Source organism: Haemaphysalis longicornis, unplaced genomic scaffold (genome assembly GCF_048455015.1).
Source record: "Haemaphysalis longicornis isolate Haplotype H1 unplaced genomic scaffold, Haemaphysalis longicornis Haplotype H1 scaffold_5, whole genome shotgun sequence".
NCBI lineage: Eukaryota > Metazoa > Arthropoda > Arachnida > Ixodida > Ixodidae > Haemaphysalis > Haemaphysalis longicornis.
Window position 1 is genome coordinate 99,232,658 of NW_027526385.1, and position 9,870 is coordinate 99,242,527.

The 9,870-nt window shown below is 46.4% G+C and overlaps 1 long non-coding RNA gene across 2 annotated transcripts; it reads right to left on the bottom strand.

The window, feature by feature from the left end:
* Positions 1–301: 301 nt before the first annotated feature.
* Positions 302–6,063, bottom strand: LOC144138612 (uncharacterized). 2 transcript variants are annotated; one of them, XR_013315908.1, is made up of 4 exons: positions 5,617–6,063; positions 4,082–4,175; positions 1,391–1,677; positions 302–419 (listed from the first exon to the last, which is right to left on the bottom strand). It is a non-coding gene; the product is annotated as an uncharacterized LOC144138612 (long non-coding RNA). The 2 variants fall into 2 exon arrangements; XR_013315909.1 differs by having other exon boundaries at positions 3,978–4,175; positions 5,617–6,053.
* Positions 6,064–9,870: the final 3,807 nt, after the last annotated feature.

Consider the following 9,870-nt stretch of genomic DNA (forward strand, 5'->3'; position numbering starts at 1 on the left):
TATTTTATGTAAACATATAATATGCACACATAAGGAAGAATTAAAAAAGTGCAATTTCAGTACGTACAACGTTGAAGCTACATGAGAATTTGTAGTGGCACAAATAATTTGTGGTAGATGTCGCTGTGCCCCATTTCTGGGTGCACATGAAACCATAAGCAAGCAGAACTTTGTTTGGAGTATGCTAATCCATATAGGAAATAGCAAAGCAGGAATTGCAACACATTGTGTGGACCAATTTGTATCTCCACTTACGCGATACTTGCATGCCACTTAAAAGAAATATACAAGGACACATTGGTGGGTGTTTGTTACCACAGGCTCCTGCTGCTTTTATGACGGACAACTCATCGGCGGAGAAGAAGGCTATAAGCGAGGTGTGGCCATCTGCGCAGCAGCTTCTGTGCCATTTTCATGTCCTGCAAGCGGAGTGGCGGTGGTTAATGTCTGCAGCTAACAACGTGGAGAAGGACATGCGACGCCAACTGATGGCAGCATTTAAAAAGGTAAAGCAGGCTCGCCATTTAAAAAGCACTACTAGTTAAAACATTCCTATCATACATTACACTTAATCACCTGGGAAAAAAAGAAAGGGCAATGTAAAGGTTCTTACAACTGGACCTGTGGTAGTTTTCTCTAGAGGACAAACCAAAAACACCAAGCAAGTTTTTATAAAAAGTTTGGGACTCCATAACTCCCTATGATGCGTTAAATCTGAAATTATGCTTACGTTATGGGAGAAATTGCTTTAAGAGGACAAATTTGAAATTACTTAGTTTTTCAATGATGTGCCAAACATTCTTGGAACGCGCTTGGGGAAGCAGGGAAGTCTGGCGTGGAAACAATTGATATGCTGCAGTATGTCAGGTTTCCTGCACGATCTAGCCTTATTTAGCCTGAGGCACTCAATGCGCTCTTCACATTCACATTTCAGATCCTTTATGCTATGGATCAAGAGCAGCTGGAAGCTGCAGTCGAAAACCTCTCCACCCTTCCTCACCGGGATTACATCAATCGGGTGGAAAAGTTTCTTGGCTGCCAGGAGGAGTGGGTTATTATGTACCGAGCTGGGCTGATGACTCGAGGCCACAACACAAACAATTATTCGGAATCTTCCATGCGGATACTAAAAGATATTGTTCTCTGCCGCACAAAGGCATACAACGCCGTCGCGTTGACGGAGTATATTGTAGTTGAATGGGAGGAATATTTTGAAAAAAGGCTCCTCCGCCATGCCAACGACCGGGAGGAGTCTCACAGGCTCTGCTATGAGCACCTCATGGAAAAACTTGGCAGTGTGAGCGCTCGAGACATCGCCCAGCTCGAGGAGAACACGTACACTGTGCCCAGCTCCTCCGTCAAGGAGACCCTGTACACAGTGCAGGCTGACCTTGGCACCTGCAGCTGTTGGGCTGGCAGCCAGGGAGCCTTCTGCAAACACCAGGCTCTTGTACAGGATACTTTTGGTGGCCTCTTCCCCAACAGCCCAAAGCTAACACTTGAAGACCGGCTGCAGCTGGGCTACCTGGCACTTGGGAACAGGTGCCCCCCACCGGAGTTTTTCCAGCCACTTCTGCCAGTGCTCCCCAACCAGGCCCATGATGACGAAGCCGTCAGTGAGCCAGTGGGAGCATTGCAGGGCCCACAAGGCCACATCGGTAGCCAGGAAGCACCAACCTGCAGTGGGACACAGGAAGAGTTAGCAGGAAGCAGCACCCAAAGCCTCGGTCTACAGCCAGCTCCCAATTCAGAGGTACGTTCCAGCAGCAAGAGCAAAGTGCCTCATTTGTGCCCTAAACCCTATTGGTTTGGTCTCTCTTGCCAGTCCTTACCTGCTACATACCTTTAAGCTTAAGAGCAGCCTGGAAATTATTTCAGCATCAGTGAGCATCGAAGGGACTAAATACCATCGTGAACAACATTATCAAGTTCATTTTTTGCTTTACACTGCCACAGTGAGAATATACGCATAAACATTTTTTTGCACTATCCCTCTTGAAATCACAATGGCATGACTATGATGGGCAGTGATTCCCTGAATACACAAAACATGCTGTTAGTAGACTTTAACCCATACGTTAGTGGCAAGAGAACACAATGACCTTTGAACAAATAGTTCAAAACCAACTGCACTCAAATTTTACCTAAGTCCTTAACACGCAGTACATACATCAAACCAACTGGGCTGGCAGCCCTGTTGAATGCCCTGTTAATAGAAGCATTTACAATAGCTCCGCCAAACATGACACTGCACCTGCCAACAGATCACGCAAACAGCCGTGAAACGGAAGTCACATTGTGTGTGGCCGAGTGCTTGTTCCTCCGGCCAGCCAGGAAAACTGAATGAGCTCCACTGAGCGCGTTTTTTCTACAGCTGCTGTGAGCGCGAAGCATTGTGCGCAAGTTTGCTCTGGCCAGTCTGCTCGCTGGCTGCAAAGTCACTTTAGCCTGGCCATAAAAGTCGCGCTCTTCTCAATTTTGTTTTCAAAATCACAAACTTTTTTATGTGTGTTTGCACTGCGCATACGCGTATTTTGGCTTTCGTATTTTGCATCTTGCAGTCATTTCAGACAGACAACACAGACATAGCATTTTCAAAATGTCTAAATTTGAGTGCAGTTAGCCTTTAAGATATTAAGGAAAACATATGAACCTGTGGTGACTTCCCAGCAATACCTCTACGACATCACTGAATCTTGTCTGTGTGATTGGCAGCTGCCCAGCTAAGCCACCGCCAAGAAACATTACTCGGCGATTGTATTGGAGCCTCTAGTTTTGTTCCATTGAGTCATTTCATTGCTAATGTGCAGTTAATTCACTGATAAGCATGTTTTTAGTGCTGGCCTCTATAGCGTCACTCCTGCCCAAATGTGGTCACTGTAGAGAAAAATTTGAAGGCTTTCAAGTTTTGTTGTGTTTTTTAGGCTTGCATTCAGATGGAGCTGAGTGAGTCACCCAAGTATAGTTTTTTGTCTTTACTGATAATGAAAAAAAAAAAACTTTTGCAGGATCTTGACGAGAAGTACAAGGCCATCGGGTCCCACATGCAACGCATCCTTGGACTTGGAGGACAAGCCTTTACCAGTACTGCCTATGCTACCTTGCTAGACAGTGTTGAAGCAAGCCTCAGCACTGTCAGTAACTCGGGGGAAGCTCATCGCTTTCTGATGGGACTTAAAACACTGGCCAAACCAGACAGACGACGGGGAAGAAAAATCAAAGTACAGCCGACAAGCCTGGCAAGGCGCCGACCTGGTCTCCACAGGGGGTCGGCCAGGGTTCCTGCTGGTCGGCCAAGGACCACAGCAGCAAAAAAGGCTAAGCGTAGCCATTCGCTTAGCCAAAGTATTCGTGACAATGTAGCTGGTGCTAAAACCCACTAATTAGGAAAAACAGCTTGCCTAATGTCAATGGCACAACTATGATGTGCATGAAATGTGAAAACGTTAGATGCTTTGTACAAAAGTAAAAAGGATGCAGTTTCACTAAATGTGGAATTGCATCGGCAACATCCCTGCTCGGCAACAATACTATCACTTGACATGCATAATACAGTGTATTTCCTTGTTTACTCTTTTTCTTATCTAGCTTAGTCTGCGCTAATAATTTTGCAATAAAAGTTTCTCATTTTGTATTCTTATAGTGTTAGTTTAGTATATTTCTTGCAGTGCGCAGTCGACTATGAAATGTGTACCAATAGACTATGCGCAGCTATACATGATTTTAGCTGCAGTCACGGTTTTTTCACCCATGTAACCTTTGACCAAAGGCTCTGGTGCAGTCTTGACTATGATACCGTCATCCGTATATCTTTGCATAACTTTTTTTTTCGCATTTCCCAACACAGGAAGGTATGTTAGACAATGACGCAATAAAGGCACTATCGGTGAATGGGAGAATGCTCATGAAGTGAGGCCTGTCATTGTGGTCTATGGAGCCAGCTGGGGCCAGGGGCACCAATCCCATTGCTTGCTCACGTGTATGGTGTGATCGTTCACGGCAATCGTCAAGGGTGACGATACCAAGCCTCAGCAGGATACTGCATGATGTAGGCAGCCACGAGCTGGCGGGAGCCACTCACGAACATCAGGCATGAACATCAGGGCCAGGTGTCAGCAGGGAAGTGCTCCAAACAAGAGTAAGGAACCAGTAGGGCGCCACAATCCGGACTTCAGCTGGAACGGGATGACACAGTAGTTAATCTGAAGCCACTTGCACACGTATAGGAGGTAAGGCCCAGGCAGTAAGGCGCCTTGGCGACCAATGGCAAGGGTCTCGGAATCTAGTCGCTCATTGTCCAAACACGTCATGAAGAGATCCGACACCCCAATCGTGCCTTTTCCTGGTTGTGCTTGTTCTGCCCAGGTTGCAAGATCTTTTGTGTAAAAGCTGCAAGACATTTAATACACAGAAAAATGCTGATATCACTAATTTTCTGCTACATTGAGTATGCAACGCTAGATTTCAACAGTTGCTTAATCATCTCTCTTCCTGCATGCTCTCTGTCAGCACTGATGAATTCTCATGTTGCATAATTGTGCTTTGCGAGGGGTAACATACTGTATTCACGACTATGCCCTTTCAGTACCATGAACATTACATACTAAAAACAGCACGAGGACAGGATAGCGAAAGACAAACACTGCCTGTCGCAGTCCCGTATTTTTTTTCGTCCCGTACTTGTGCTGTTTTCAGCGCATTCAGTTCATACTAACTAGCCAACATAGTACTGTAATAAGAACTGTGAACATTTTCCCTATTTGAATTTTTTTGTACCCTATAGAATTGAGTTGTTATTGGCATGCATTCTACGTGGAATTTTCCCAACTGGTGACATTCACTTTAAAGTCAGGATCGTTCAAATAAAAATTTCATTTTCTACCACTTGTCTGGCTTGTTCACATAACTAAATTTTGTTCTTAGCTCAAACTCTGTTTGGAGGAAAAGGAAGCAAGGGTGGCAAGCACATTGAAAGAAAAAGTGCGAGATACCGCTCATCAAAAGAAAGAAAAAACGAAAATTGACAGAAAGTTTACTTTGTTTGGTGGAAGAAGAAGCAATAGATATGTACTTGTTTGAGCACTTTTTCTACCACTTCTAGCACAACTTCCCGTGCTGCAGCAGAGAAGTTCAGAAGCCACATGACACACTGCGCCTACGTCGCACCTGCCAGACAGTCTAGTGAAGGCGCTTTGCTAAATTAAGCGTGCGTGTAAGACTCGTTTGCGTATATCATTCGGCTACATAAATGACTTTTGGCAGCGAAAAATTTCTCCGTGAATGCCTACGTCTCACGTAGTCCCTTCGCTGCAATTCCATCTTGCTCGATACAGCTAACACGCAGCAGCTAAAACCAAAAAGCACTAACCATAATTAAGAAGTATATAGTTTCCTTTCTCTCACTCTCCCAATATACTATGACATGTAAGTAAAATGGAAGGTTTAGCGCAAAAAAGACGAGGACGGTGGCAAACGGGACAGGCGCTACAACGGGACAAGCGCCTGTCCCGTTTGCCACCGTCCTCGTCTTTTTTGCGCTAAACCTTCCATTTAAGTATGTATCAACTCGCCCAACAGCACGTTCTGTTAAAGACATGTAAGTAGTTTGATACCAACCTGTTCGTACGCCTGGGCCTCGGCATTCGCGCCGATGAAGACGGAAGACTGCGTAGCGGATTGAGTGCGGTCTCAGCTGGCGTAAACGCTTTGCCGCTGCAACAAGAGCTATTTCCGTAGTGTGGGTGTAAACACGGGAACGGAAGACTAAGAAGCATTTAGAGGGGGCTGGACGACGCCTCGGCGTAGCGATGAAAGCGATTTCCGTGGCGTGTGTAGCACCGAAAACACAAAGTACCACCATAACAACACGATGAAGATGCAAGGACACTTGAGAGAGCAGCGGTGCGGCGCAAAGTGCTTCTTTTTCGCGCCCTATTCTCGCGTAAATCTAGCCCCGAGTGGAGCAAGCACGGCGCGTCAATGGGCGCCGCCATTTGCATTACCCAAGGCTTGACTGTAGCCATGACAACAAATGCAACAATCCAAAACGCGTCGGATGTGACGTCAGAGAATCACCACGAATCACGTGGGGTGCGTCTGGGCGGACAGGATTGTCATTCACGCGCACGGGCCGCTCTTCATGTAGCTCTACCGTGCCAAACCGTGCCGTGCGCGACAGCGCCTGCGGAGGCAGCATTTTTTGACGGTGCAGCTTCGGCGTTTAACACTGTGTGATGCATGCAGAACATCTGCTATCCTGGACAGCTGTTTTATTGACTGGCTTCTTTTTCAAACTTCAGCATTCTTACCACAGCCGGCATTTCTTCAAAAAACTGCTGCATTTTGGGGAGTTGCAGTGTGTATCCCATGGATTCATGCTACACTATGTCTGTATTTGTTTCAAGTACTGTTGCCAAAGAGGTGGCAAGTCTTATCGTGCAATCTTGAGCTCTTTTTCTGTTTTCGGCTGTGTGTAAATATGAAAAAAAGAAATGTTTATTCCAGTCGAAAAAAGACGAGACAGCTGGTATGATATCATTGCAATAAAAGACACGTACACTTTTATTCCGTTAGCAAAACTAACCAATACCGACTAAAAGGTAAAACTTTTCAGAGGGCGCTAATACAAAACACGCATAGTTGACATTTTGCTTACTTATAGATTGAGAAGTGGTTTCTATAGGAAGTTGTTCAGGTAGCAACAAATTTTCCATATCTGGTCTGGCTTGTCAGCCATTGCATTTGGCAAATCATACCACATGTAGTATTTCCAAGTTCTTCACTTCTCGAATAACTCGCTCGACGTGTCTCCTCAGGTTGGCGATCTGCCATGTTCGTGCTTGCTCCGCTACTGTCAGTTGACGCCGACCATTTTACATGGGGGGGTATTTCACGCCAGGTTCACGGAGCTCATCTTCGATCAAGAATCCTGGGTCAGCTATGGCGAGCTGCCTCCTTTGTTTTCACACAGGAAGCACACCACACCTTAAAAGTGGGAAATAATTCCACAATGAGCGACCGAAAAGAAATAGTCGAAATGCTGAATTCACAACAGCAGAAACCCCGCTCCTCCAATGCCGCAGGAAATGGGCTGCAGGCAGTCGCTGTCGTTGGAGAAACCTCATCGTTATCTGCTGGAGCGAAAGCATTGCTTTATCGCCTTGTTACGCCCTTTGCGCTAAAATTTATTACAAAACGGGCGTTGATTACTCCGAGCTGACAGGAGTATCTCGACAGGGCTGCATATCGCTAGTTCATCTTGGATGCCTGGAAGCGGTACGGGCGCTTAGTAGGGCGGCGTTTCGTTCACTTCGCTGCAGCTATATAGGAAACAAAAAAAAAACATAAAAAGCATAATTTACGTTATAATGCTGGGCTTAGTTGTCTTTACCGGACGACACCTGTCGGTGAAGACCCGGTGTGAAAAAATGGTCGCATTCGGTCCATGTAACATTTGCGTCTGCTCGCGTTGAAATGGGGTCCACATATCCTGTGATGCTCGGAAGGCTACCACAAAGCGAAGCGGCCATCCCGACCCTGGCGATTTATCCCGCGAACACATTAATCCTATTTAATCTGATTGTCCTTCGGAAACTTGTGCAATGAAACATGCAAATCTCGTAGCGTATTGTTGTCTCAACCGAGCACACAGCATGTTTGTCCGCCTCCTGAAGCTTCCTTGGCGCCATATCGTCAGTAGCGTAAACTACAATCGCCAAGGCAGGTCGTAAACGAGTGTAGCTTTATACACGTGGAAATGCATCACGAATAACGTGTGCACACGATATGGGCTTCTTCGCTTTCCCACTTGGCTCTTCCCCCCCCCGCCCCCGGGCTGCCGGAAGCAAGAGCTGGTGATTTGCATTTTTCTCGGGGAGCTCAAGTGTCCCATTTGTTTTCTATTTCCTCGCGTTGAGGAATTTCTCTTTTTCCGCGGGCCGCCTGAAGCGCGAAGACGCTTTTCAACTGTCAGCAGCTGGTTCCACTCTACAAGCTAGCAGACGACGGTGCTAGCAGACGACAAAAGGTCATCATGTGGTGCAGGCAGTTTCAGAAGGATGCGGAGTTTATTTATTATTTTGGGTTCTATGATTTAAAGATGCTTTCATTGATGCGAAACATAATTTTGAAAGCACAGCATTTCACTCTACTTAAACTTTGTCCTTTGACGGGCTCGCGGGGCGCGATCACCCCGTCGCCGCTAGCACCGCGCGCGCACGCAGTTCCCATGGCGCCTTGCGCGGGCCCGCCAGGGGAAGGAGCGGCGCTGCAGTTTCTGGAAAGGTCTATTCGAGCGTTTCCAGATTGACGCTGCACTTGGTTTAAATAACCGGCCTTGACAACGTAACACGCGGATAGCATCGACGTTTAAAGGTATACAATGGGGCCTCAAACGCCGACCCGCCGACGCCCACGTAGAGAAAACGCGCATAAACAAAAAAAAAAAAAAAAACGAAAACAAAAAAAATGGCGAAACAATTTTGGTCACGTGACTTTTGGTCTTGACGCCACGACTTCTGCGATCACGGGACAGAAAAAAAGAAAAAACTTTCTCTCTTTCTTTTTTTCACTCGCTCGCTCGCTCTGGACAATTAGTCACCTGACAAACTGTCACGTGACTTTTTGACGACGTCACGACCTTCGTGATCACGTGACAGGAGCAAGAGGGGGTGTAGGGGCGATCGTCTGTGAAATGAGGCTCACCCGCGAGAGAGTGTTTGCTATCGGAGAGGAGAGGGGGTGAGCGGCGGAGAGCGCAGCTGGCGCGGCGAGGAGAATGGGGAGGGGCGGACAACGCAGACGACGACGCCGGAGGGACAAGGCGAGTGAATCAGATGCTCTGCATCTAAAAACGGCCACCTGCGGCCAGGACATACAGGGCTAAGGATGCCTCCCGCCGGTAAGGTGCCCTGAACCTGAATTATTGAAGATTCATTAAACACTGGGAGAAGCCGGAATGGCGTGTGGGTGAACTTACACGCTTATTTTCAGTCTCTTACGAGGAACTTTGTTATTTAATTGAACAAGGTGTGTTTTTTTTTTGCTGTTCTTTTGCGCTCCACGAAGGTATTGTTTTGCATTAAAATGCATTGTGGATCGCGTGTGCGGCTTAACTGGTTGTGAGGTGGATGTGTACGTTGAAGCTTTGTTGCCATAACTCCTGAAAATTTTTTAAATAAAGTTTTTTTAATCATGAAATTCGAAGCCAGCTCGTCTGCTCTTGCTGGTATTTGACAACGGCACGCTGTTGAACAGGGGTGTAACATAGGGGGTCCGGTTTCGGCGTCAGAACGTACACCTCCAAAATTTTCTGAGCACCGCCTCCCTTTCTCCTTTTGATTTCGTCCTTTTTTTCTCTGTGCAGTGTCTACACGCTGAATCGATATACTACTATATATAAAATAGAAAGAAGAAGGGTGTCGGATTGTTACATTGGAACCCAGGCTGGGCCCGCAGGCCTATTGGTATGGGCACACTGCCATCTGCGGCACTTGCAGGCTTGGATCTCCCAGATTATGTATGCTAATAAAGTATTATTACAGCCGTAAAGTGACGAAAACTTTGTTGCACTGCAGGATCTCTTTCTTGACGTATTTTTCTGGCTACGTCATGACTGCTGTTAAAATCCTTTCAACGGTTCCTTAGGTACTGTACGTGCTGTAAATATTGTAACCTTCTAACGCCATAGCAGTAATACAATTTTTTCTGAAAAAGGTTTTTAAGGAGATATACGTGTGAGTAACTTGTAAAAAACTTTAATTTAGAATGTGTCAGTTTTGAACACCCCGCGACATCTTAGCGCTGCGCAAAACCGCTGCGCGGCGTTCGGATAGCTTGCGTTGTTTTTGTATTTTCGAAGACGAATGGGCA